The following is a 27,535-nucleotide window of genomic DNA, read 5'->3' as shown; positions in this document are numbered from 1 at the left end:
TGCATATGCACGTACATTAGCAGCGTACATAACACAGGTCTACATTCATTCATTAGACAAGTATGAACATAATGGCAGCATTTATTTTTTTTATTAACACATCGGCAGTTTCCCACAAAGGCAGGGTGGCCCGAAAAAGAAAAACTTTCACCATCGCTCATTCAATCACTGTCTCGCCAGAGGCATCCTTACACTACAGTTATAAAACTGCAACATTAACACCCCTCTTTCAGAGTGCCAGCACTATACTTCCCATCTCCAGGAATCAAGTCCGGTCTGCCGGTTTCCCCGAATCCCATCATAAATGTTACCTTGCTTACACTCCAACAGCACGTCAAATCCTAAAAACCATTTGTCTCCATTCGCTCCTGTCTAACACGCTCACGCACGCTTGCTGGAAATCCAAGCTACTCGCACACAAAACCTCTTTTACTCCCTCCTTCCAACCTTTCCTAGGGCGACCCCTACCCCACCATCCGTCCACTACAGATTTATACACTCTCGAAGTCATTCTATTTCGATCCATCCTCTCTACATGTCCAAATCATCTCAATACCCCCCCCCCCTCAGCCATCTGGATAATAGTTTTGGCAATCCCAGACCTCCTCCTAATCCCCAAACTACGGATTCTCTGCATTATATTCACACCATACATTGTCCTCAGACATGATATTTCCACTGCCTCCAGTCTTCATTCACAGCCTATGCTTCACACCCATACAAGAGTGTTGGTATAACTATTCTCTCATACATTCCCCTCTTTGTTTCTATGGATAAAGTTCTTAGTCTCCACAGACTCCTCAGTGCACCACTCACCTTTTCCCCTCATTAATTCTGTGATTCAACTCTTCCTTCATAGACCCATCTGCTGGCACATCCACACCCAAATATCGGAACGTTCACATTCACCTCCTCCATACTCTTTCCCTCCAATCTGATATCCAATCTTCCGTTACCTAATTTTTTTATCCTCATCACCTTACTCTTTCCAATATTCACTTTTAATTTCCTTCTTTTACATACCCTACCAAACTCATCAACCAACCTCTGCAACTTCTCTTCAGAATCCCCCAAAAGCACAGTGTCATCAGCAAAGAGAAACTGTGACAACTCCCACTTTGTGTTAGATTCTTTATCTTTGAACCCCACACCTCTTGCCAACACCCGAGCATTCACTTCTCTTACAACCCCATCTATAAATATATTGAACAACCATGGTGACATTACACATCTATGTCTAAGGCCTACTTTTACTGGGAAATAATCTCCCTTTCGCTTTCAATAACCTACCTCCTATTCCATACATTTGCAACATCAGCCACATTGCCCCCCCTATCCACCCCATCATATGCCTTTTCCAAATCCATAAATACTGTTCACCTATATGTTTCACTGCAAACACTTGGTCTACACACCTCCTACCCTTCCTAAAGCCTCCTTGTTCATCTGCTATCCTGCTCTCCGTCTTACTCTTCATTCTTTCAATATTAACTCTACCATAAACTTTACCAGGTATACTTAACAGATTTAGTCCCTTATAATTTTTACACTCTCTTTTGTCCCCTTTGCCCTCATACAAAGGAATTATGCATGCTCTCTGTCAATCCCTAGGTACCTTACCCTCCTCCATACATTTATTAAATAAAAACACTAACCACTCCAAAACTATATTCCCACCTGCCTTTAACATTTATATCTTTATTCCATCAATCCCAGCTGTTTTACCCCCTTTCATTCTACTCACTGCCCCACACGCCTCCCCCACACTCACAACTGGCTCTTCATCACTCCTCTAAGATGTTATTCCTCCTTCCCCTATACACGAAATCACAGCTTCCCTATCTTCATCAACATTTAACAATTCACAGACCGGGCATCGGGGGCATTGACCCCCGAAACTCTCTCCAGGTAAACTCCAGGTTCCCGATACCTCTAACTCTCCATTTAATAACTCTCCTCTCTTATTTTTAACTAACAAATCCATTCTTTCCATAGGCTTTCTGAACTTATTAATCTCACTCCAAAACTTTTCTTATTTTCAACAAAATTTTTTGATAACATCTCACCCACCCTCTCATTTGCTCTCTTTTTACATTGCTTCACCACTCTCTTAACTTCTTTTTTTCTCTCCATATACTTCTCCCTCCTTGCATCACTTCTACTTTGTAAAACCCTCTCATATGTTAACTTTTTCTCTTTTACTCTATTTACATCATTCCACCAATCGCTCTTCTTCCCTCCCGCACCCACTTTCCTGTAACCACAAACTTCTGCTAAACACTAACACTACATTCTTAAACTTACCCCATACATCTTCGACCCACATTGCCTATACTCTCACTTGCCCATCTGACCTCCAACAGTTGTTTATATCTTACCCTGTCTCCTCCTCTAGTTTATAAATCTTCACTTCTCTCTTACTTGCTTTTTCCATTCTCCTTGTATACCATCTACCTTTTACTCTCATTGTAGCTACAACTAAAAAGTGATCTGATATATCTGTGGCCCCTCTAAAAACATGTACATCCTGAAGTCTACCCAACAGTCTTTTATCTACTAATACGTAGTCCAACAAACTACTGTCATTTCGCCCTACATTATTTATCCTCTTTTCTTAAAATATGTGTTACCTATAACCAAACCCCTTTCTATACAAAGTTCAATCAAATGCTCCCATTATCATTTATACCTGGCACCCCAAACTTACCTACCACACCCTCTCTAAACGCTTCTCCTACTTTAGCATTTAGGTCCCCTACCACAGTTACTCTCTCACTTCGCTCAAAAGTTCCTACACACTCGCTTAACATCTCCCAAAAACTCTCTCTCTCATCTACACTCCTCTCTTCTCCAGGACCATGCACACTTATTATGACCCACTTTTCACATCCGACTCACATCCGACCCTTATTTTAATCCACATAATCCTTGAATTTATACATTCATACTCCCTCTTCTCTCTCCATAACTGATCCTTCAACTTTATTGCTACCCCTTCCTTAGCTCTCTCTCTCTGATACTCCTGACTTAATCCCATTTTGCTTCTCCCCACTGAAACTCCCCTACCCCCTTCAGCTTTGTCTCGCTTAGGACCAGGACATCCAACTTCTTTTCATTCACAACATTAGCAAGCATCTTTCTTATCATCCGCACTACATCTACGCACATTCAAACATCCCAATTGTTTTCTTGACTAGTTAGTTTTGAGTGCGCAACGTCAAGCTCTGCCGTTATATCTTGAAACACTGTAATAGGTAACACTCTAGCATATTAGAGATATACTGGACAGTTAATTGCTCTACTTCACCACCAGTAAAGACACTAATGCTGTGAGACACGTTGCAATGTGAGTGTCTACCGGTAGAAACTGAAAGAGCTTCCATTTACTACTTTAGTCGATTTCGGAGGGTCATCGGGTGCTGGCCTGATCAACAAGGTTATTGGTGCCAGTCGCAACTGTCCAACGTATGCACCACAGCGCAGTTAATCAGGAATTGACGTGAGGAATACATCAAGTTCCTTCTCAAAGATATGCCAGGGGTTTGCTGGCAATTCCTACACGTAACTATCAAGACCAACCTACGAAAAACAAGATAATTATCAGGAGGACAAATTCCAGTTACTCTGATAAGAAAAAATAAAAATAAATTGAGTTAATAGGGTGCATAGCTAGAACTTTCTTGACAAAAAATGCTGTGCCAATGATGATACTTTTCAAGTCACGTGTACACTGACGGTTCCCTTCAAGGCAGACGAGACTGCCGAGCTGGAAAACGTGGACAACTTTAATTGCTCGTAATACACCTAGGTAAGTCAGGCATCTGAACACTGGGAACACTAAGTCTCTTCATTTGTATTCCTTGGAACGTAGGCGAGAAAGGCTACATAATAACATACACCTGAAAAATGCTGAAGGGACTGGTTCCAAACCTCACCGTATGAAAAGTGACTCGGCAGATTGTGCAAAAGTCTAAAAAAGCAAAAGCGCGACGAGTACACCAAGAGAATTCGATGAGTGTCAGAGGTCCCTGCCTCTTCAACGCCTTCCATTCATGCATACGGGGTATTACCAACAAATATCTGGCGGTCTTCAAGAGGGCATTGGACTAGGGGCTAGCTGTGGTTCGAACTCTGGATTGCGAGCGTCCAGCATTAACAGCATAGTTTATCAGGCCTTGATCCTCCAGAACGCCTGGCCTGGGACCGGACCGCGGGGTCATGACCCTGGAAACGCCCTTCCGGTAAACAAACCACTCAATTTAGCAAAACATGAACGTACAGGGGCTGGAGGTAGCCATGCCAATTTTACTCTCAAGGAACATAAGAAAAATGACTAGACTGGAAAACAAGAACCTTTAAAACAAGATATCCCAAGCCCGTGAAGATACGTTTTAAGGAGCTTGTATCCTCAAGATAGTGTGTTTTACACTAACAGCCCTCTTTTTAAGGCACTGCGGAATTTCTAAGATACTGGGAATATCTTCAACTGTATTACATGGAATGGAAGCGAGATACATAATTTCTATCTGAAAAGCAGTGGAAGAGCGAGTCAAAATCTACATAAATAAATTATTCCTTACAAACATATAAGGAAAATTTGAAGGTGAAGAACACCCACAATAAAGAGCAGGGGGTCGATATGTACACTTAGAGTCAACTCAGCTATGAGGTTTTAACACCCTTCGTATATAAGGAAAATTACCGACAAACGCTTATCACGAGAACACATGACAGGTTCCTCCAAGCAGTTCCTGATGAACCAGGCTGTGAAGCCTTCATCTGACTGCGTGCAACGATAACAACCTGACTGGCCAGCTGTCAACTAGGAAGCCTGGGCCTGAGATCCCGGAACCATAACATATAAACACTGGCAATACTCAAAGTCGAATCCCTAACAAGCACAGTGAAAACATATCAAGTAGAGAACTCCTCAAGCCTGGACTAACAAATATAAAGATCACTGGAACCAAGTTAAAAACTTTCAAGAAACAAGAACATCCAAATGGGTGACTGGTCAACAGTGTTGTAACGGCACCAACACTTGACTGACGAAGGTAAGCGCAGAGGAAGGAAAAAAATTGAGGAAAGGAAGAGGTGAAAAGGGGGAAAGAAGAGGAAGGGAAAGGAAAAGAAGAAAAGAATAAGGGGAAGAGGAACGAGAGGAAGCACACTCAATGGTACTCAGATAAAGTCGAGGTCGCCTTCATACCCGGCACCCAGCACAGCCACCCAACCATCCCACCACCCAGCCCGCCCATCCACCACCTACAAAGCCCGCCCATCCTCCACCCAATCAACCCACCCCACCCTCCACCAAACCTAGCCCACTCTCCACATACCAAGCCCAACCAACCCTCCACCAAACCCACTCTTCACCCACAACCCACCCAGCCTGTCCACCCCAAACCCCACTCAACCCACCCAGCCTGTCCACCCTAAACCCCACTCAACCCACCCAGCCTGTCCACCCCAAACCCCACTCAACCCACCCAGCCTGTCCACCCCAAACCCCACCCAGCCTGTCCACCCCAAACCCCACTCAACCCACCCAGCCTGTCCACCCCAAACCCCACTCAACCCACCCAGCCTGTCCACCCCAAACCCCACTGAACCCACCCAGCCTGTCCACCCCAAACCCTACTGAACCCACCCAGCCTGTCCAACCCAAACCCCAATCAACCCACCCAGCCTGTCCAACCCAAACCCCAATCAACCCACCCAGCCTGTCCACCCCAAACCCCACTTAACCCACCCAGCCTGTCCACCCCAAACCCCACTTAACCCACCCAGCCTGTCCACCCCAAACCCCACTTAAACCACCCAGCCTGTCCACCCCAAACCCCACTCAACCCACCCAGCCTGTCCACCCCAAAACCCACTTAACCCACCCAGCCTGTCCACCCCAAACCTCACCCAGCCTGTCCACCCCAAACCCCACTCAACCCACCCAGCCTGTCCACCCCAAACCCAACTCAACCCACCCAGCCTGTCCACCCCAAACCCCACTCAACCCACCCAGCCTGTCCACCCCAAACCCCACTCAACCCACCCAGCCTGTCCACCCCAAACCCCACTCAACCCACCCAGCCTGTCCACCCCAAACCCCACTCAACCCACCCAGCCTGTCCACCCCAAACCCCAGTCAACCCACCCAGCCTGTCCACCCCAAAAGCCAGTCAACCCACCCAGCCTGTCCACCCCAAACCCCAGTCAACCCACCCAGCCTGTCCACCCCAAAAGCCAGTCAACCCACCCAGCCTGTCCACCCCAAACCCCAGTCAACCCACTCAGCCTGTCCACCCCAAAAGCCAGTCAACCCACCCAGCCTGTCCACCCCAAACCCCAGTCAACCCACCCAGCCTGTCCACCCCAAAAGCCAGTCAACCCACCCAGCCTGTCCACCCCAAACCCCAGTCAACCCACCCAGCCTGTCCACCCCAAACCCCAGTCAACCCACCCAGCCTGTCCACCCCAAACCCCAGTCAACCCACCCAGCCTGTCCACCCCAAACCCCAGTCAACCCACCCAGCCTGTCCACCCCAAACCCCAGTCAACCCACCCAGCCTGTCCACCCCAAACCCCAGTCAACCCACCCAGCCTGTCCACCCCAAACCCCAGTCAACCCACCCAGCCTGTCCACCCCAAACCCCAGTCAACCCACCCAGCCTGTCCACCCCAAACCCCAGTCAACCCACCCAGCCTGTCCACCCCAAACCCCAGTCAACCCACCCAGCCTGTCCACCCCAAACCCCAGTCAACCCACCCAGCCTGTCCACCCCAAACCCCAGTCAACCCACCCAGCCTGTCCACCCCAAACCCCAGTCAACCCACCCAGCCTGTCCACCCCAAACCCCAGTCAACCCACCCAGCCTGTCCACCCCAAACCCCAGTCAACCCACCCAGCCTGTCCACCCCAAACCCCAGTCAACCCACCCAGCCTGTCCACCCCAAACCCCAGTCAACCCACCCAGCCTGTCCACCCCAAACCCCAGTCAACCCACCCAGCCTGTCCACCCCAAACCCCAGTCAACCCACCCAGCCTGTCCACCCCAAACCCCAGTCAACCCACCCAGCCTGTCCACCCCAAACCCCAGTCAACCAACCCAGCCTGTCCACCCCAAACCCCAGTCAACCCACCCAGCCTGTCCACCCCAAACCCCAGTCAACCCACCCAGCCTGTCCACCCCAAACCCCAGTCAACCCACCCAGCCTGTCCACCCCAAACCCCACTCAACCCACCCAGCCTGTCCACCCCAAACCCCACTCAACCCACCCAGCCTGTCCACGGGACGAATTTCCGCCAAGGATAAAAAAACATGTTCCACTGAAAGTCCACTGCTGTTCCGTCACCAGCTGTCTTGTTCAAGTAGTACCCGTCACCAGCTGTCTTGTTCAAGTAGTACCCGTCACCAGCTGTCTTGTTCAAGTAGTACCCGTCACCAGCTGTCTTGTTCAAGTAGTACCCGTCACCAGCTGTCTTGTTCCAGTAGTACCCATCACCAGCTGTCTTGTTCAAGTAGTACCCGTCACCAGCTGTCTTGTTCAAGTAGTACCCGTCACCAGCTGTCTTGTTCAAGTAGTACCCGTCACCAGCTGTCTTGTTCAAGTAGTACCCGTCACCAGCTGTCTTGTTCAAGTAGTACCCGTCACCAGCTGTCTTGTTCAAGTAGTACCCGTCACCAGCTGTCTTGTTCAAGTAGTACCCGTCACCAGCTGTCTTGTTCAAGTAGTACCCGTCACCAGCTGTCTTGTTCAAGTAGTACCCGCCACCAGCTGTCTTGTTCAAGTAGTACCCGTCACCAGCTGTCTTGTTCAAGTAGTACCCGTCACCAGCTGTCTTGTTCAAGTAGTACCCGTCACCAGCTGTCTTGTTCAAGTAGTACCCGTCACCAGCTGTCTTGTTCAAGTAGTACCCGTCACCAGCTGTCTTGTTCAAGTAGTACCCGTCACCAGCTGTCTTGTTCAAGTAGTACCCGCCACCAGCTGTCTTGTTCAAGTAGTACCCGTCACCAGCTGTCTTGTTCAAGTAGTACCCGCCACCAGCTGTCTTGTTCAAGTAGTACCCGTCACCAGCTGTCTTGTTCAAGTAGTACCCGTCACCAGCTGTTTTGTTCAAGTAGTACCCGTCACCAGCTGTCTTGTTCAAGTAGTACCCGTCACCAGCTGTCTTGTTCAAGTAGTACCCGTCACCAGCTGTCTTGTTCAAGTAGTACCCGTCACCAGCTGTCTTGTTCAAGTAGTACCCGTCACCAGCTGTCTTGTTCAAGTAGTACCCGCCACCAGCTGTCTTGTTCAAGTAGTACCCGTCACCAGCTGTCTTGTTCAAGTAGTACCCGCCACCAGCTGTCTTGTTCAAGTAGTACCCGTCACCAGCTGTCTTGTTCAAGTAGTACCCGCCACCAGCTGTCTTGTTCAAGTAGTACCCGTCACCAGCTGTCTTGTTCAAGTAGTACCCGCCACCAGCTGTCTTGTTCAAGTAGTACCCGTCACCAGCTGTCTTGTTCAAGTAGTACCCGTCACCAGCTGTCTTGTTCAAGTAGTACCCGTCACCAGCTGTCTTGTTCAAGTAGTACCCGCCACCAGCTGTCTTGTTCAAGTAGTACCCGTCACCAGCTGTCTTGTTCAAGTAGTACCCGCCACCAGCTGTCTTGTTCAAGTAGTACCCGTCACCAGCTGTCTTGTTCAAGTAGTACCCGTCACCAGCTGTCTTGTTCAAGTAGTACCCGTCACCAGCTGTTTTGTTCAAGTAGTACCCGTCACCAGCTGTCTTGTTCAAGTAGTACCCGTCACCAGCTGTCTTGTTCAAGTAGTACCCGTCACCAGCTGTCTTGTTCAAGTAGTACCCGTCACCAGCTGTCTTGTTCAAGTAGTACCCATCACCAGCTGTCTTGTTCAAGTAGTACCCGTCACCAGCTGTCTTGTTCAAGTAGTACCCGTCACCAGCTGTCTTGTTCAAGTAGTACCCGTCACCAGCTGTCTTGTTCAAGTAGTACCCGTCACCAGCTGTCTTGTTCAAGTAGTACCCGTCACCAGCTGTCTTGTTCAAGTAGTACCCGTCACCAGCTGTCTTGTTCAAGTAGTACCCGTCACCAGCTGTCTTGTTCAAGTAGTACCCGTCACCAGCTGTCTTGTTCAAGTAGTACCAGTCACCAGCTGCGTTGTTCCAGTAGTACCAGTCACCAGCTGCGTTGTTCAAGTAGTACCAGTCACCAGCTGTGTTGTTCCAGTACTACCAGTCACCAGCTGCGTTGTTCCAGTAGTACCAGTCACCAGCTGCGTTGTTCCAGTACTACCAGTCACCAGCTGTGTTGTTCCAGTACTACCAGTCACCAGCTGCGTTGTTCCAGTAGTACCAGTCACCAGCTGTGTTGTTCCAGTACTACCAGTCACCAGCTGTGTTGTTCCAGTACTACCAGTCACCAGCTGCGTTGTTCCAGTAGTACCAGTCACCAGTTGCGTTGTTCCAGTACTACCAGTCATCAGCTGTGTTGTTCCAGTACTACCAGTCACCAGCTGCGTTGTTCCAGTACTACCAGTCACCAGCTGTGTTGTTCCAGTACTACCAGTCACCAGCTGCGTTGTTCCAGTACTACCAGTCACCAGCTGCGTTGTTCCAGTACTACCAGTCACCAGCTGTGTTGTTCCAGTACTACCAGTCACCAGCTGCGTTGTTCCAGTACTACCAGTCACCAGCTGCGTTGTTCCAGTACTACCAGTCACCAGCTGTGTTGTTCCAGTACTACCAGTCACCAGCTGCGTTGTTCCAGTACTACCAGTCACCAGCTGCGTTGTTCCAGTAGTACGTCACCAGCTATGTTGTTCTATTAGTACCCTTACCATCCCTCGCCAGTACCCTCACACTGACTCGCTAGTACCCTCACACTGCCTTGCTAGTACCCTCACACTGCCTAGCTAGTACCCTCACACTGACTCGCTAGTACCCTCACACTGACTCGCTAATACCCTCACACTGCCTGGCTAGTACCCTCACACTACCTCACCAGTACCCTCACACTGCCTCACCAGTACCCTCACACTGCCTCACCAGTACCCTCACACTGCCTCACCAGTACCCTCACACTGCCTCGCTAGTACCCTCACTGCCTCGCCAGTATCCTCACACTGCCTGGCTAGTACCCTCACACTGCCTCGCCAGTACCCACACACTGCCTCGCTAGTACCCTCACACTGCCTCACCAGTACCCTCACACTGCCTCACCAGTACCCTCACACTGCCTCACCAGTACCCTCACACTGCCTCACCAGGATACCTCACACTACCTCACCAGGATACCTCACACTACCTCACCAGGATACCTCACACTACCTCACCAGTGCCCTCACACTGCCTCACCAGTGCCCTCACACTGCCTCACCAGTACCCTCACACTGCCTCACGAGTACCCTCACACTACCTCACCAGTACCCTCACACTGCCTCACCAGTACCCTCACACTGCCTCACCAGTACCCTCACACTGCCTCACCAGTACCCTCACACTGCCTCGCTAGTACCCTCACACTGCCTCACCAGTACCCTCACACTGCCTCGCCAGTACCCTCACACTGCCTGGCTAGTACCTTCACACTGCCTCACCAGTACCCTCACACTGCCTGGCTAGTACCCTCACACTGCATCACCAGTACCCTCACACTGCCTGGCTAGTACCCTCACACTGCCTCACCAGTACCCTCACCCTGCCTCACCAGTACCCTCACACTACCTCACCAGTACCCTCACACTGCCTCACCAGTACCCTCACACTGCCTCACCAGTACCCTCACACTGCCTCACCAGTACCCTCACACTGCCTCGCTAGTACCCTCACTGCCTCGCCAGTATCCTCACACTGCCTGGCTAGTACCCTCACACTGCCTCGCCAGTACCCACACACTGCCTCGCTAGTACCCTCACACTACCTCACCAGACCTCACACTACCTCACCAGGATACCTCACACTACCTCACCAGACCTCACACTACCTCACCAGGATACCTCACACTACCTCACCAGGATACCTCACACTACCTCACCAGGATACCTCACACTGCCTCACCAGTACCCTCACACTGCCTCGCTAGTACCCTCACACTGCCTCACCAGTACCCTCACACTGCCTCGCTAGTACCCTCACACTGCCTCACCAGTACCCTCAGACTACCTCACCAGTACCCTCACACTGCCTCACCAGTACCCTCACACTGCCTCGCTAGTACCCTCAGACTACCTCACCAGTACCCTAACACTGCCTCACCAGTACCCTAACACTGCCTCACCAGTACTCTCACACTGCCTCACCAGTATACCTTAACACTATTAAAAGAACAAATAGTTTAGAATAAGACACTTGTGCAACACTTGTGTGTTAAGTGTAGCTCGATCAGTTCAATACAGAGATGTGAACAAGTCTGATCTACTCATTACCTGGAACTCCTTCACATCTTACACACTTTTTCTTCAGTAATGCACTGATGAAGCCACTGGTTGGCCAAACACTTCCTCTAAAGACACTCAAGTGATGCGCAAGTATCTTATTAGATTGCCTCTTTCTTCAGCATTTATTTAATTTCAAGTGTCGGACACAGTAACATCTTGCAATGTTGACACACAATTCTTCACCGGCCAGCTGGAAATACCCGGTATATTTCAATATAAGTGTTAAAACTATTTTACCTATATTTACATATATTTGATGTAACTATACGTTTTATCAACCGAGTTTCCGTACTTATTACACCTCCGTTGTTTACCTACTGCGCCCCGGATCTAAGTGAGAGTCATTTCATTGAGTAGATTTTGAGGATCTCTCTTAACTTACCTGTGTGAAGTGATAAATGTTCATCGTTTGTATCCCAGTGTGAATGAGAAGACATGATGGAGTAAAATGTGAAGTGTATATGGCAGGAAGTAGATAGAATTATTCAGGGAGCTGAAGAGGATGACGTTGAGTAAAGGAGAAGTTCCGGGTTGGGGTGGGAGAGTGTATGTGATGTATGGTGTGGAGACTACGAGGGCGAGGAGGGAGGGTAGTGACGAGTGAAGGCTGGGTGGGAATCTATATGTAGGGGAGGGGAGGGGAAGGGAGATGGGAGGGGAGGAGAGGGGAGGAGATGGGAGAGGAGAGGGGAGGGGGGAGATAGAGTATGTGAGGTGAAGTCAGAACAGGTGTGACAGGTAAAAATAACTGTTATAATATTGACGCCACTGAGTATGACAAGTTTAACACTGAAAGTGTGTTGAGGTGATGTATGTTAAGGAAGTGTTGAGGTGATGTATGTTAAGTGTTGAGGTGATGTATGTTAAGGAAGTGTTGAAGGGATGGCTGGTGTTGTGAAGTGTTGAGGGGATGGCTGGTGTTGTGCAGTGTTGAGGGGATGGCTGGTGTTGTGCAGTGTTGAGGGGATGGCTGGTGTTGTGCAGTGTTGAGGGGATGGCTGGTGTTGTGCAGTGTTGAGGGGATGGCTGGTGTTGTGCAGTGTTGAGGGGATGGCTGGTGTTGTGCAGTGTTGAGGGGATGGCTGGTGTTGTGCAGTGTTGAGGGGATGGCTGGTGTTGTGCAGTGTTGAGGGGATGGCTGGTGTTGTGCAGTGTTGAGGGGATGGCTGGTGTTGTGAAGTGTTGAGGGGATGGCTGGTGTTGTGAAGTGTTGAGGGGATGGCTGGTGTTGTGCAGTGTTGAGGGGATGGCTGGTGTTGTGCAGTGTTGAGGGGATGGCTGGTGTTGTGCAGTGTTGAGGGGATGGCTGGTGTTGTGAAGTGTTGAAGGGATGGCTGGTGTTGTGAAGTGTTGAGGGGATGGCTGGTGTTGTGCAGTGTTGAGGGGATGGCTGGTGTTGTGAAGTGTTGAGGGGATGGCTGGTGTTGTGCAGTGTTGAAGGGATGGCTGGTGTTGTGCAGTGTTGAGGGGATGGCTGGTGTTGTGAAGTGTTGAAGGGATGGCTGGTGTTGTGAAGTGTTGAGGGGATGGCTGGTGTTGTGCAGTGTTGAGGGGATGGCTGGTGTTGTGCAGTGTTGAGGGGATGGCTGGTGTTGTGCAGTGTTGAGGGGAAGGCTGGTGTTGTGCAGTGTTGAGGGGATGGCTGGTGTTGTGCAGTGTTGAGGGGAAGGCTGGTGTTGTGCAGTGTTGAGGGGATGGCTGGTGTTGTGAAGTGTTGAGGGGATGGCTGGTGTTGTGCAGTGTTGAGGGGATGGCTGGTGTTGTGCAGTGTTGAGGGGAAGGCTGGTGTTGTGCAGTGTTGAGGGGATGGCTGGTGTTGTGCAGTGTTGAGGGGATGGCTGGTGTTGTGCAGTGTTGAGGGGATGGCTGGTGTTGTGCAGTGTTGAGGGGATGGCTGGTGTTGTGCAGTGTTGAGGGGATGGCTGGTGTTGTGCAGTGTTGAGGGGATGGCTGGTGTTGTGCAGTGTTGAGGGGAAGGCTGGTGTTGTGCAGTGTTGAGGGGATGGCTGGTGTTGTGCAGTGTTGAGGGGAAGGCTGGTGTTGTGCAGTGTTGAAGGGATGGCTGGTGTTGTGCAGTGTTGAGGGGATGGCTGGTGTTGTGCAGTGTTGAGGGGATGGCTGGTGTTGTGCAGTGTTGAGGGGATGGCTGGTGTTGTGCAGTGTTGAGGGGATGGCTGGTGTTGTGCAATGTTGAGGGGATGGCTGGTGTTGTGCAGTGTTGAGGGGATGGCTGGTGTTGTGCAGTGTTGAGGGGATGGCTGGTGTTGTGCAGTGTTGAGGGGATGGCTGGTGTTGCGCAGTGTTGAGGGGATGGCTGGTGTTGTGCAGTGTTGAGGGGATGGCTGGTGTTGTGAAGTGTTACCTTTGATATACCTTTGAAGAATTTCGAGAGTATATCTACTCTCTGAGCCCGGCCATGGGCCAGGCTCGTCTGGTGTTCGCCTGGTCAACCAGGCTGTTGCTGCTGGAGGCCCGCTGCCCCACATATCCATCACAGCCTGGTTGATCTGGCACCTGGTGAAGATACTTGTCTAGTTTCCTCTTGAAGGCTTCAACACTTGTTCCAGCAGTGTTTCTGATATCTTCTGGTAAGATGTTGAAAAGTCTGGGACCCCGATGCTGATACAGTGTTCCCTTATTGTCCCCACCGCATCCCTGCTCCTCATTGGGTTTATTTTACACTTCCTCCAGTATCTCTCACTCTAGTATGTTGTTATGGCAGTGTGCAGATTTGGGACCAAGCCCTCGAGTACCTTCCAGGTATATATTATCATGTACCTCTCTCTCCTCCGCTCCAATGAGTACATGTTCAAGACTTGCAGGCGTTCCCAGTACTTTAGGTGCTTTACTGGTTCAATGTTAGCCGTAAACGATCTCTGTATTTGTTCCAGCTCCGATATTTCTCCTGCCCTGAACAGGGCCGTCAGCACTGAGCAATATTCTAAGTGAGGGAGCACTAGCGATTTGAAGTGTCACCATCGGCATTGTTTCCCTTGTTTTGAAAGTGTTGAGGGGATGGCTGGTGTTGTGCAGTGTTGAGGGGATGACTGGTGTTGTGCAGTGTTGAGGGGATGGCTGGTGTTGTGAAGTGTTGAGGGGATGGCTGGTGTTGTGAAGTGTTGAGGGGATGGCTGGTGTTGTGCAGTGTTGAGGGGATGGCTGGTGTTGTGAAGTGTTGAGGGGATGGCTGGTGTTGTGAAGTGTTGAGGGGATGGCTGGTGTTGTGAAGTGTTGAGGGGATGGCTGATGTTGTGCAGTGTTGAGGGTATGGCTAGTGTTGTGAAGCGTTGAGGGGATGGCTGATGTTGTGCAGTGTTGAGGGGATGGCTGGTGTTGTGAAGTGTTGAGGGGATGGCTGGTGTTGTGAAGCGTTGAGGGGATGGCTGGTGTTGTGAAGTGTTGAGGGGATGGCTGGTGTTGTGAAGTGTTGAGGGGATGGCTGGTGTTTAGGAAGCTTGGGGGTCAGTAGGGCAGCGAGTAAGCAGAGGTGGGAAACAGACCAAGGAAGGGGTCACCGTTAACTTGCCGCTGCTGCTGCGTCTGGGTAAACAAGACAGGTTCTGGTTAGCAGGTCTCAAACAACACTCGCGCGCATGCACATGCATACATGCACACTGTATGGGGAGTGGAAAAGTGGAACAAGCTACACGAACAGTAGAAGGCAAATAAGTAAGACATATGTGTAACTGTTAGATATCTTTATTCCGAAACATTTCGGAACAGAAGCAGTGGAGATATAACACTATGTACTCCGTCCATCACCCTCGAAGAGTTCTTTCCAAACAGTACTTCAGATTTTTCAAGTCTACGGTGCCCATCACCTGCTCCTAGGCTGAGGGAATGATTACCTCGTTTTCTATCTTTTGTATATATTTCTACAGTCTTCAGATAATGTCCTTGTATTGATAAAACCACTAGATGGCGAAATGTTTACAAAGTAAAGATACCAAGATGTTGCACATGTATTGCCTCGGCTTTAGAATACTGCTAACCAGAACATTTTTAGCATTCAGAGCGATTAAGATATATATTATTCAGCTCATAACCGCTATTTTCCTTTCCAAGGCTTATCTTTGCATATGTCTACATTAAACCGCATCTGCCACTTCTCCGACCACTGCATCAGTCTATTCAGATCTTTCTCATCAGAATTATTCCCACGGCTTATTCTGGTATAATCGGCAAACTTGCTTATGTCGCTATCTATTCCCTCATCAATGTCGTTTATATATATTGTGAACAACATGGAGCCCAATACACCCCTGTGGAACACCACCTGCGACGCGTCCCTACTCGGATTTCTCCCCATTTACACAAATAACTCGCACATAGAATGAATCTTATGACGATATTTCAGTCCAACATGGACCATTAATAGTTACACAGAAGAGCGAAATGAAGAAAGCCAGTTTAAATACGAGAGGGGGTCGGGGCCGAGAGAAGGTACTAGTAATGTAGCAGTACTAAGTAGTAGTAGTTAGTAGAAGTAGTAGCAGTAGTAGTACTACTAAGTAGTTAGTAGTAGTAAGTAGTAGTAAGTAGTAGTAGTAGTAGTAAGTAGTAGTAGTAGTAGTAGTAGTAGGAAGTAGTAGGAAGTAGTAGTAGTAGTAGGAAGTAGTAGTAGTATAGTAGTAATAAGTAGTAGTAGTAGTAAGTAGTAGTATTAAGTAGAAGTAGTAAGTAGTAGTAGTAGAAGTAGTAAGTAGTAGTAGTAGTAAGTAGTAGTTAGTAAGTAGTAAGTAGTAGTAGTAAGTAGTAGTAGTAGTAAGTAGTAGTAGTGGTGGTGGTAGTAGTAAGTAGTAGTGGTAGTAGTAAGTAGTAGTAGTAGTAAGTAGTAGTGGTAGTATTAAGTAGTAGTAGTGGTAGTAGTAAGTAGTAGTAGTAAGCAGCAGCAGCAGTAGTGGTAGTAGTAAGTAGTAAGCAGCAGCAGTAGTGGTGGTAGCAATAGTAAGCAGAAGTAGTAGTAGTAGCAGCAAGTAGTAGTAACAGTGCAATAACGGCAATGAAATAAGGAGTAACGGAATGAGAAGTGTGTCAAGAGTGGAGTGTAAGTGAAACAATAGAAGAAGAAGAAGAAGAAGAAGAAGAAGAAGAAGAAGAAGAAGAAGAAGAAGCAGCAGCAGCAGCAGCAGCAGCAGCAGCAGCAGCAGCAGCAGCAGCAGCAGCAGCAGCAGCAGCAGCAGCAGCAGCAGCAGCAGCAGCAGCAGCAGCAGCAGCAGCAGCAGCAGCAGCAGCAGCAGCAGCAGCAGCAGCAGCAGCAGCAGCAGCAGCAGCAGCAGCAGCAGCAGCAGCAGCAGCAGCAGCAGCAGCAGCAGCAGCAGCAGCAGCAGCAGCAGCAGCAGCAGCAGCAGCAGCAGCAGCAGCAGCAGCAGCAGCAGCAGCAGCAAAAGCAGCAGCAGCAGCAGCAGCAGCAGCAGCAGCAGCAGCAGCAATAAAAATAAAAAAAGAGCACTGCAGGACAACTAATGGCCCACGAGGATAGGACAAAAACCAGGAAAAAATACAAAGGACAGAAACCACCTAGGCAGAAGCGAAGGCAGAGACAACATACACATAGTAAGTTTATTCAGGTATACACAAATACAGTTACATATAATTATCATACATAGCAGTATATGTGTAGAGAACCTAGGATAACCCAAAAAAGTCAGAGTGACTTATTTCCATTGGAGTCCTTTTAGTTTTTATGCCAACAGCATTTGGTGTTCCCAAGCGGTCACCCATCCAAGTACTAACCAAACCCAACGTTGCTTAACTTCGCTGATCGGACGAGAAGTGGTGCATTCAACGTGGTATGACCGTTGCCATAAGGGGAGATAAAGATCAGATCGTCATGAGTGTTTTAAAGTTTGGAGCATTTGACAATGTAATGAGAAAGGAAGGCATCTACAGAGACAAAGGCAACACTAAGATTCATACTGCCACTGTAAACCAAGCCTATATCCAGGATTTTTTCCCTTCTATGTGCCTCTTCTTTCCTCAACAATCTCTGGAGCGGAACTCTATCAAATACTTTAGTGAAGTTCATATACGCAATATCATTTTCATTACTATGATCTACCTCCTCAAATACGGTAGTGGAAAGTTATTAAATTCGTAAGGTAGGAACACCCCTTTGTAAAACCATGTTCAGATTCACTAATTAATTTATGTATTTCAACGTAGCTTTGATTCCATCAATTTTCCCCACACAAGAGGTTGGGCAACCTAGTGTATATTTCGAAACTAGCAACCTGCCTCCTGGTTTGTAGATATGTATTACGTTTGCCACATTCCAAATGGAGGTAGGTAAGTACTCTCTCTCCTTGTTGACTAATTCCACTGCATTTATTAATAACTTGATGATGAACAATGCCCTTTGAACAAATCCTACACATATCCTGGCATTTCTTTGCCGCTTTCATCCCTCTTGCTGTGACCTGTGTTTCCCCCACACACCCATACCTCTGTCTTTTATCAGTGTAAAGTCCGACTACTCAGCAACAGCCCCATCGACAGAGCTGGCTAATGTTACCGCCTGTCCCAGAGAGATGTGCTCCTTCTGCTGCATGCACATCATGTTTGTTATAAAAAACTGGCAAGGAAAGGGATTGCAAGATCTTTGCAGTACTCATCTAGCCAGCAATTTACACCAATTGCCCTAGACATCCATTCATTGCCAACTCCTTGGCAAAATACTATATACCTTTAATGAGTTCCGACAGTTTTTCTAATCCCGAAGCCCTACCATGGGCCAAGGTCGTCTGGTGCTTGCATGGTCAACCAGGCTGCTGCTGTTGGTGGCCTGCAGCCCCGCATATCCATCACAGCCTGGTTGTCCTGTATTTATCTAGCAGCTCCTCTTTCCTGCCCTTCCCAATACTGTTTCTACCCACACCACTCACGTATTTCCCTAACCCATTTTTAAAGCTACTCAAGGTTTATGCTTCAATGATGCGACTTGGGAGTTTGTTCCACTCGTTCACAAGTGCTTTCTCATATCCATTCTAAATCTTTTTTTTTTTTTTAAATTTGAACCCAGTGTTGCGAGTCCTGTCTTGGTTATATATTTTAGCACTACATTTGTATCCCCTTTATTTATTTCTCTGAGAGAGAGAGAGAGAGAGAGAGAGAGAGAGAAAGGAAGCCAAGCAGGACACATTATACTTTCCAGAGTATGAGTACTACTGTGTCATTGTTGCCTGTGTGTGCTCTTTTTTATCTCAAGTGGGTAAGCTTCCGTAATATTTCCACGCTTGTTCATTTATTTTTTTGATCCCCCAACCTCCCTTCCCCTCCCTTTCTGTGTGTCTCTCTCTCTTTCTGTCTGTCTGTCTGTCTGTCTGTCTGTCTCTCTGTCTCTCTCTCTCTCTCTCTATTACCCCCATCCCTCACCATAAAATTCTTGGTCCCTCATGCACTTGGTATCCCACTAATACTTTTCTTACACTACCGTCCTCAGCCATCTCAGCACGTCTCAGATATGCACTTAGCTGTTTTTAACGGTGACTGTTGTGTTTGCTCTCGCTCAATACGTCGCCCTTCACCCAACTCCCCTCTATTTTTTCTTAAACTGACTTTTTATATGTCAAATGTGATACGGTATTCCATAACTGTTGTTGGGACGACGCCCTTATAACGGTGGTTACGCCACTTTTATTTACCAAGCACAGAGAGTATGGAAAAAACGACTCTGGCATTAATTCAGTTCCTTAAGTCTTCGCAGTGTTTCCCTGCTTAAGAGCGTGACTTGATGCATTACTGCTTTACTGTTGTGAATGTAGATTGTGATTAGTTACGTGTGGCTACTTAAGGTTAACGTAATACAGATTATGTAGATGTATTGCAGTCGCTGTGCGATCCAAGAAAAACATTAAGGGATTTAATAAACTCACTCCCCCTCTCTCTCAATGTGTGCAAAAAGAACAGTGCAGGGTGGTTATAAAATTCTAATGCAGCATAATATAAAAACACAGTTGTGTGTATGTATTTTGCACACACCACACACACACACACACACCACGTTAAGTAATTAGAGAAAGTGCAAAGGTTTGCGACAAGGTTAGTCCCTGTTGCGACCCCTGAATGGGTCACAATGTATATAATGTATATTACCTTTTCATATAATTTTATATTGCTTATATTTGCGATAATAGCTAAATCGTAAATATATTGCTTTATATTATTATTTGACTTAGTTATATTATTAGGTAGGATGTAACATTCATATATTATGTGCTCATAGTTCAAGTCTTGATTGTCTAACTACTGTAATTATCGCTCGTGGCTCGTTACTCTGCCGGCTTCTCGGTGTTGCTGGGCAGCAACTGTCCACGGAGTAATCACGTGATCGAGGGGGTGTTCACACCTCGCCTGAAGTAGTCAGTCTGGGCTAGACTCTCTTGGTGGTTGAACGTATTCCTGACAAAACGTGCCTAACTCTCATTTATTCGCCCTTGTTGGAAGATCGTCTCTGTCGCTTTCTTGTTGTTGGTTCTGTAGAACCGTTCACAGAACATTGTCTAGACTTTGTGATTTTAGACGTACTGAGGCTGTGTGTCGCATACACACACTGAGCAACTCAGGTCCTGAGCTGTAGCTTCTGACCTAACTTGTACTGGTATCTGTGAACATTAAAATGGTATAAAATACCGACAGGTTGTTAGGTAAGACACATATGCAACAGTTAGGTATCTTTATTTTGAAATGTTTCGCCTACACAGTAGGCTTCTTCAGTCGAGTACAGAAAAGTTGATAGAAGCAGAAGAGACTTGAAGACGATGTAATCAGTCCATCACCCTTAAAGATTTGAGGTGGTCAGTCCCTCAGTCTGGAGAAGAGCACTGTTCCGAAGTCTGTCCTTTCAACTTCATATTGTTTCAGACTTCGGAACAATGCTCTTCTCCAGACTGAGGGACTGACCACCTCAAATCTTTAAGGGTGATGGACTGATTACATCGTCTTCAAGTCTCTTCTGCTTCTATCAACTTTTCTGTACTCGACTGAAGAAGCCTACTGTGTAGGCGAAACGTTTCAAAATAAAGATACCTAACTGTTGCATATGTGTCTCACTGGTATCTGTGTACTGTCACAGTCGGGGATTTTGTTATGCTGAACTTAGATTCAGTAGGATGGGAGTTTTGTGACTTTTGTGGAGGATCTGCAGATGGTCCCTACTTAGTGTCTTTATATTATCTCCTTGTTCCTGATTCTGTGTTGCTGTTGCTTGTTATATTGTTGTTCGGCTTATCAGTCATTTCATTGTTCAAGCAAGCTGTTCTGATTGCCAGGTGGTCAAGAAGTTAGTTAATGTGAGGACTTTGTCAGTCACTGGTTTAAGTCTAGTTGAGTCGTGAGACATAGCGAACTACTTAGAGCACTTACAAACACACACACAAACTTACTTGTACATATTTGTAATATCTTATTAAATGTTAATATACCAGACGGTACTTAAGACGTATAAATGTGATATGTGCCTTCAGCACAATACTACTGTACACGAGAGAAGTGATTGTTTTGATTGTTTATTGCATTAATTTGATTTGATATACCTCTAGACTGTTATTAATAAATTTATTAAATTTTAATTTCTCTAGTTAGTAGCCTACCAGTTGTAATCCTGAAGCACTATTGAATCTTATTGAATTCTAATGAATAATTGGACCAGGATACTGACTACTTGTTACGAAAACCCAGTAACAGGCTGGATGCTAGAAGGGCAGTCCTTTCTAGTATTCACTGGAGATCTCTATGATTATTAGAAATAGCATTTTTTGTAACAGTCCCAGAGCTAAGGGGAATGTCCTACGAAGAATGGTTAAGGGAAATCGGCCTGACGACACTGGAGGACAGGAGGGTTAGGGGAGACATAATAACGACATACAAAATACTGCATGGAATAGACAAGGTGGACAGAGAGAAGATGTTCCAGAGATGAGACACAGAAACAAGGGGTCAGTCTTGGAAGTTGAAGACTCAGACGAATCACAGGGATGTTAGGAAGTATTTCTTCAGTCATAGAGTGGTCAGGAAGTGGAACAGTTTGGCGAGCGATGTAGTGGAGGCAGGAACCATGCATAGCTTTAAGACGAGGTATGATAAAGCTCATGTAGCAGGGAGAGAGAGGACTTAGCAGTGTTCAGTGAAGAGGCAGGGCCAGGAGCTAAGTCTTGACCCCTGCAACTACAATTAGGTGAGTACACACACACACACACACATGCACACACACACACAATACATGTACACACACATACACCACACACACACACACACACACACACACACACACACACACACACACAAACTTCACTCAAGGAAAAAGATCTGGGGGTGAATATAACACAGAGCATATCTCCTGAGGCGCACATCAATCAGATAACTGCTGCAGCATACGGGAGCCTGGCAAACCTACGGATAGCGTTCCGATACCTCAGTAAGGATTCGTTCAAGAGACTGTATACCATTTACGTCAGGCCCATACTGGAGTATGCAGCACCAGTTTGGAATCCACACCTAGTCAAGCACGTCAAGAAATTAGAGAAAGTGCAAAGGTTTGCAACAAGACTAGTCCCAGAGCTACGGGGATTGTCCTACGAAGAAAGGTTGAGGGAAATCGGCCTGACAACACTGGAGGACAGGAGGGTCAGGGGAGACATGATAACGACATATAAAATACTGCACGGAATAGACAAGGTGGACAAAGACGGGATGTTCCAGAGAAGGGACACAGACACAAGAGGTCACAATTGGAAGTTGAAGACTCAGATGAATCAAAGGGATGTTAGGAAGTATTTCTTCAGTCATAGAGTAGTCAGGCCGTGGAATAGCCTAGAAAGTAACGTAGTGGAGGCGGGAATCATACATAGTTTTAAGGCGAGGTATGATAAAACTCATGGGGCAGGGAGAGAGGACCTAGTAGCAATCAGCGAAGAGGCGGGGCCAGGAGCTGTGAGTCGACCCCTGCAACCACAAATAGGTGAGTACAAATACACAATACATGTACACACACAATACACGTACACACACACGTGCACCATACACACACATACATCTGTCGTGCCTAATAGGTAAAATTGGTCAATTAAAAAGAACTCATTTAAAATTAAGTCATTTCTAAAATTTTCTCTTATAAGTTTAAAAATATATTTTTTAATTTATGTTAATGTAAAAATTAATATTTACCAAAAGAACCTTAGAAAACTTACCTAACCTTATTATAACAAGCGCAATTTAATTTTGCCTAATCCAACTAAATATATTGTAGATAAGTTTACAATAATTTAATAAAAACAAACACAATGAAATATTTTTTTCGTTAGGCTCAGAATGAATTTTGCGAAATTATTGCATACACAAATTTTCGCTTGCCTTATTCGGCAAGAACAGCGTTGCTATTTAAGTCAAAATCGCAAGTTTTACCTATTCGGCACGACATTATATATACACATACATACAAACTGTAATGTATGATATAAACGCTAGCAGTGGTATACCTTTGATATATCTTCGATGAGTTTTGAGAGTCTTTCTACTCCCAGAGCCCGGCCATGGGCCAGGCTCATCTGGTGCTAGGATGTGGTATCTATCGGATTTTTTTTTTTTTACTAGATTTCCAGTGGGTTTTTTTTTTTTTTAGCAATATTGGCGACCCTGATACTGACGTTCGCTAAAATTCTGGTTCTGGTGTCAGAGTTACCTTTACCTTTGACATACTTTAGTTGGCGGCCCGCTGGCCCACATCCCTGGTGACCTTCTACTGGGATTTGCTTCCATGCGAGACTTACGCATTGTGCTCGACCCGTACCGATGGCATGCCCAAATTGACGACTTGATCGTTCCATTCTGGGGTTACCAGCTTGGATCAGAAATCTGTCATACTGCTGCAGAGTATGATGTACGGATTAAGTCCTTACAAGCCAATGCATTCTCCAGTAGCGTACCCAAGCGGTCAGGCACTGGAAATTCTGTCACTCCCGTCTGTGTTCCACCTATACCTTCAGACTTGCAGGATAGTGTTCCGTTGCCGTAAGTGTCCGAGGACACTCAGACTGCCTCGAGTGCACAACCTATCCTTGCAATGACTGCTAGTTCGAGTAGTAGTTTCTCCACAGGGGATGCCTTGTCAGAAAACGATTACTTGAAACTAGTAATGCCATCTCTTGTTGATGTCACATGCTGTCTGCAGAAAGACGTCTCTGTTGTGGCTAGTGCTCTCACTAGAGTGTCTGTAGTTGTTCCTAGTGTTCCAGATGGTGATAACGTCCTAGTTGACAGTGATTCCTGCAAAGTAAAACGTCTATCTGTTGAACCATCCTTACATGTTGTAAGAGATAGTAAGATCCATTTCTTCCTAGCTAACACTTCTGGTCACAGTGTTCGTCTCAGAGCAAATACCAATCTTGTTGACCTTGTTCACTATCCTTACCCTGTTCAGGTAGAGGATGAGTTGTCACCTGACCAGTGGGTCGGTGCTATTTCTGCCGGGGAGACCTCATCCACTTCACTGGATCAATCTGTTCCACCAGTTGAGGAGAAAGACTTAGCTCCCACTGACTTCCCAGATGAAGTCAAGCGTTTGTTGACTCTGTTGAACAAACGTCGTAAAGCCATTGCCTTACCAGGTGAGATGGGTATAACGAACTTACTGTCCCATCGTATTCCACTTGAACCTGGTACTAGACCTATCTACATACCTGCGTACAGAATGCCTCATTCACAAGTTGCTGTCGCAGAAGAATTGATCAATCAAATGCTTGATGATGGAGTTATTGCACCTAGCAATTCACCTTGGAATGCACCCTTGATCCTAGTACCTAAGAAGGATGGTACTTGGCGCCCAGTAATTGACTTTAGGAAGTTAAACGCGAAAACTATTCCAGATCGCTTCCCACTTCCTGTACTGGGTGATCTTTTATGTAACATCGGAGATAACAGTCTTTTCAACCCTGGATTTGTTACAAGGGTTTTGGCAAGTCCCTCTTCACGAGGACAGCCAAGAGCTAACTGCATTCTCCATTCCTACAGGTCATTATCACTTCCTCCGTATGGCGTTTGGAATACGATCCTCCCCTATCACGTTCTCAAGGCTCATGACTAATATCTTTAGAGGTCTCATAGGTAATGCACTTATGGTGTACTTAGATGACATAATCGTCATGTCTAAAGACGTGGATACACACTTGAAAAGACTTGATGTAGTACTTGGTAAGCTTGAAGAAGCCAATTTAAAGATCAAACTGTCTAAATGTCAATTTTTCAGATCAGAAATTAAGTTTCTTGGTCACGTAGTCACTCCTAGAGGGGTTACGACTGACCAAAGTAAAGTAACTGCAGTACTAAATTTCCCAACACCCAAAACTGCTGATGCCGTAAGATCCTTTGTGGGCTTAGCAGGTTTTTATAGATCTTTCATTGCCAATTTTTCTACCATAGCTGCTCCTCTGAGTTGCTTAAGAAAGATGCTCCTTTTGTTTGGACCTTCCGTCAAGAAAGAGCATTCCAAACTCTAAAAGAAAAGCTAACATCTGCTCCAATTTTGAAATTTCCAGATTTTTCTAAGCCCTTCTATCTGACAACTGATGCTAGTTCAATTGGCATAGGCGCCTTACTAGCTCAGAAGACCGATGGCAAGTACAACACAGTTGCATTTGCTAGCCGAGTCCTTACAAAGGCTGAACGTAATTATACAGTAACTGAGCAAGAAGCTTTAGCAATAGTATGGTCTTTAAAGCACTTCTGAGACATTATTTATCAGTACTCTGTTCATGTCTTGACAGACCATGCTCCACTGATACCTTTATTCCAGAACAAACAACCTACTGGAAGGTTAGCCAGATGGACCTTGACTATCCAAGAGTTCAATCCCACCTTTGAACACTTACCTGGCAAGTCAAATGTAGTCGCAGATGCCTTATCGCGACATGTTAGTATAGTAACTGCAGACCCTCCATTTAGTGCTGAAGATGTAAAGAATGCTCAACGAACAGATCCCATGTGGTCTAGTGTGATTCGATTCCTGCTCCAGGAAGATCTTATTCTGACTGTGAAGCCACCAGCACCCATCAGTGACTTTGTCATGAACCAAGAATTACTGTATCGAACAGCCGAGTTGGGTACTCCTAGCAGAAGAGTATACCAGTTAGTAATTCCACAGTCACTAGTGAATGTAGCCTTACAGCTAGTTCACGATGTACCAGGTGTTGCACACCCTGGTATGGATCGTTCAGTAAAACAAGCCAGATTGAAATACTTTTGGCCTCGTATGGCAACTGATATTTCTGAGTATGTTAAGAAATGTAGTGTCTGCATGCAACATAAAGGTAATGCTAATGGCCCTAATCCAATCCAAGTGTATCCAACTACTAGCGAACCGTGGGAAAGAGTTGCGCTAGATTTGTTAACTAATTTCCAATGTTCCCTCCAAGGCAACAAACATCTGTGTGTTATGGTAGACCATTTCACCAGATATTGTGAGTTAGTTCCTATTGCAGATAAGACTGCCGAGACAGTAGCTAAAGCGTTTAAAGAACGCATTATCTGCAGGCATACCACCCCTAAGTCCCTAGTAACAGATAATGGAGGTGAATTCTGTAATGAGATTCTTGAAAATTTGTGCACCTTGTACAAGATCTCTAAATCCACCATTGTTCCTCATTATCCTGCCAGCAATGGGTTAGCGGAACGAACCAATAAGAAAGTACTTGATGTCTTGAGAGCCACTATCAATCCCAACAGTGAAACTTGGGATGAAGTTATACTTGATGTGCAGTGTGCTATAAATTCTGCTTACAATGTTTCTATAGGTGACACTCCACATTATGCATTGTACGGTGTAGATAAACGTTTGCCTTATGAGTTGTTATATTCTAATCCGAAACCAAATTACAACCCTGATGATTTCATAGCAACTCGTACCAGCTTAGCTCAAAGTGTTTTTAGAAGAATCCATGAAACACTTCATAAATCAACAGCAGAATTTACAAGAGTCGCAAACACTCGAGCAAAGCCATCCAAAATCAAAGTAGGTTCGAGAGTTATGCTGACTAATTTTAACAAAACGTCTGCAATGCCAAAGCTTGATCAAAAGTTTGTTGGTCCTTATCGAGTAGTTGAACATATCACTGGTAATAAGTATAAGGTTAGAGAAATTAGTACTGGTCAGTATAAAGAATCGCATTTAGATCATATGAAGTTAGTATGTGATGATAATGATGTTCCAACCCAGTCTAATGTGACAGACTCTGACAATCCTCCTGATCCTGTACTGTCTTCCTCTGATACTCAGTCAGACGATCAACCTGAATGTCGTTATTTCCTACGTACACGACAGGTATTGAGAAATCCTCAAGTATCATTTGTAACTTCCAATTCAGATTTGCCTCAAATACAGCATGAGTTAGCCAATGCAACAGAGTTTGATCCTCCCAGAGATGACACCCATTCTGCATATGTCAATCTTACCCTAGCAGAGTTGGGGTTAAATGTAAATAACCTGTATAGATGAATAATTACAGTATCAACTTATCAGTATTCAAGAATTTTTTTTGTGTGTTCACGTTCTCTCCGAATTCTGAGAGTTAACAGTCTAGATTTGAGTGCACCGAATCTGCCTTTCTGTTAAACACTCTTTCTTTGTATATATTCCTTCCTCAGAATCCGTAGATCACATGAATACAGATCGATCGATCAAATTTTTTTTTATCACTTCTATTGTGTAATCCCAACGTTGAGTTTCATTCGATGAGTTGTGCTATATTATACCTTGTATTGCATTACAGTTTCAGTTACGTAAGCTTCCATTCCAATGTTCTACTTATGTATGTTATGTTCAATTGTTGTGTACTTTGACATTGTATAGAATCAGCCCAAGCCATATACCTGCCATCTCTAGTTTGTATTAGTTGTATGTCGGGACGACATACGTTAGCGTCGCCGAGCTCTCAGTAGTAGTACCAGTTCCAGTAACCAGTTACCAGTAACCAGTGTACCAGTAGATGACTCGCTACCAACCGTCTCTGCGTGAATCACTGTCTGTAGTCATATTGTGCTGACCACAGCAGTAATTCAAACACCCCCCTCACATATGGGTACTGGGGTTAGTTAGTCTTACGAGTGAGAG

General features: G+C 46.2%; 1 protein-coding gene and 1 non-coding gene across 12 annotated transcripts in view; both read right to left on the bottom strand.

The window, feature by feature from the left end:
• Positions 1–27,535, bottom strand: part of Ufd4 (ubiquitin fusion-degradation 4-like) — a 660,794-nt gene that overhangs the window by 449,697 nt on the left and 183,562 nt on the right. The gene's annotated exons all lie outside the window — the stretch shown is intronic.
• On the bottom strand, positions 17,124–17,242 carry LOC128694693 (5S ribosomal RNA). The gene has a single exon (XR_008407882.2). It is a non-coding gene; the product is annotated as a 5S ribosomal RNA (ribosomal RNA).

The sequence above is a fragment of the Cherax quadricarinatus genome, chromosome 6, assembly GCF_038502225.1.
Source record: "Cherax quadricarinatus isolate ZL_2023a chromosome 6, ASM3850222v1, whole genome shotgun sequence".
Lineage (NCBI taxonomy): Eukaryota > Metazoa > Arthropoda > Malacostraca > Decapoda > Parastacidae > Cherax > Cherax quadricarinatus.
The sequence above is the reverse complement of the archived record's forward strand: the minus strand, read 5'-3'. Positions and strand labels throughout refer to the sequence as shown.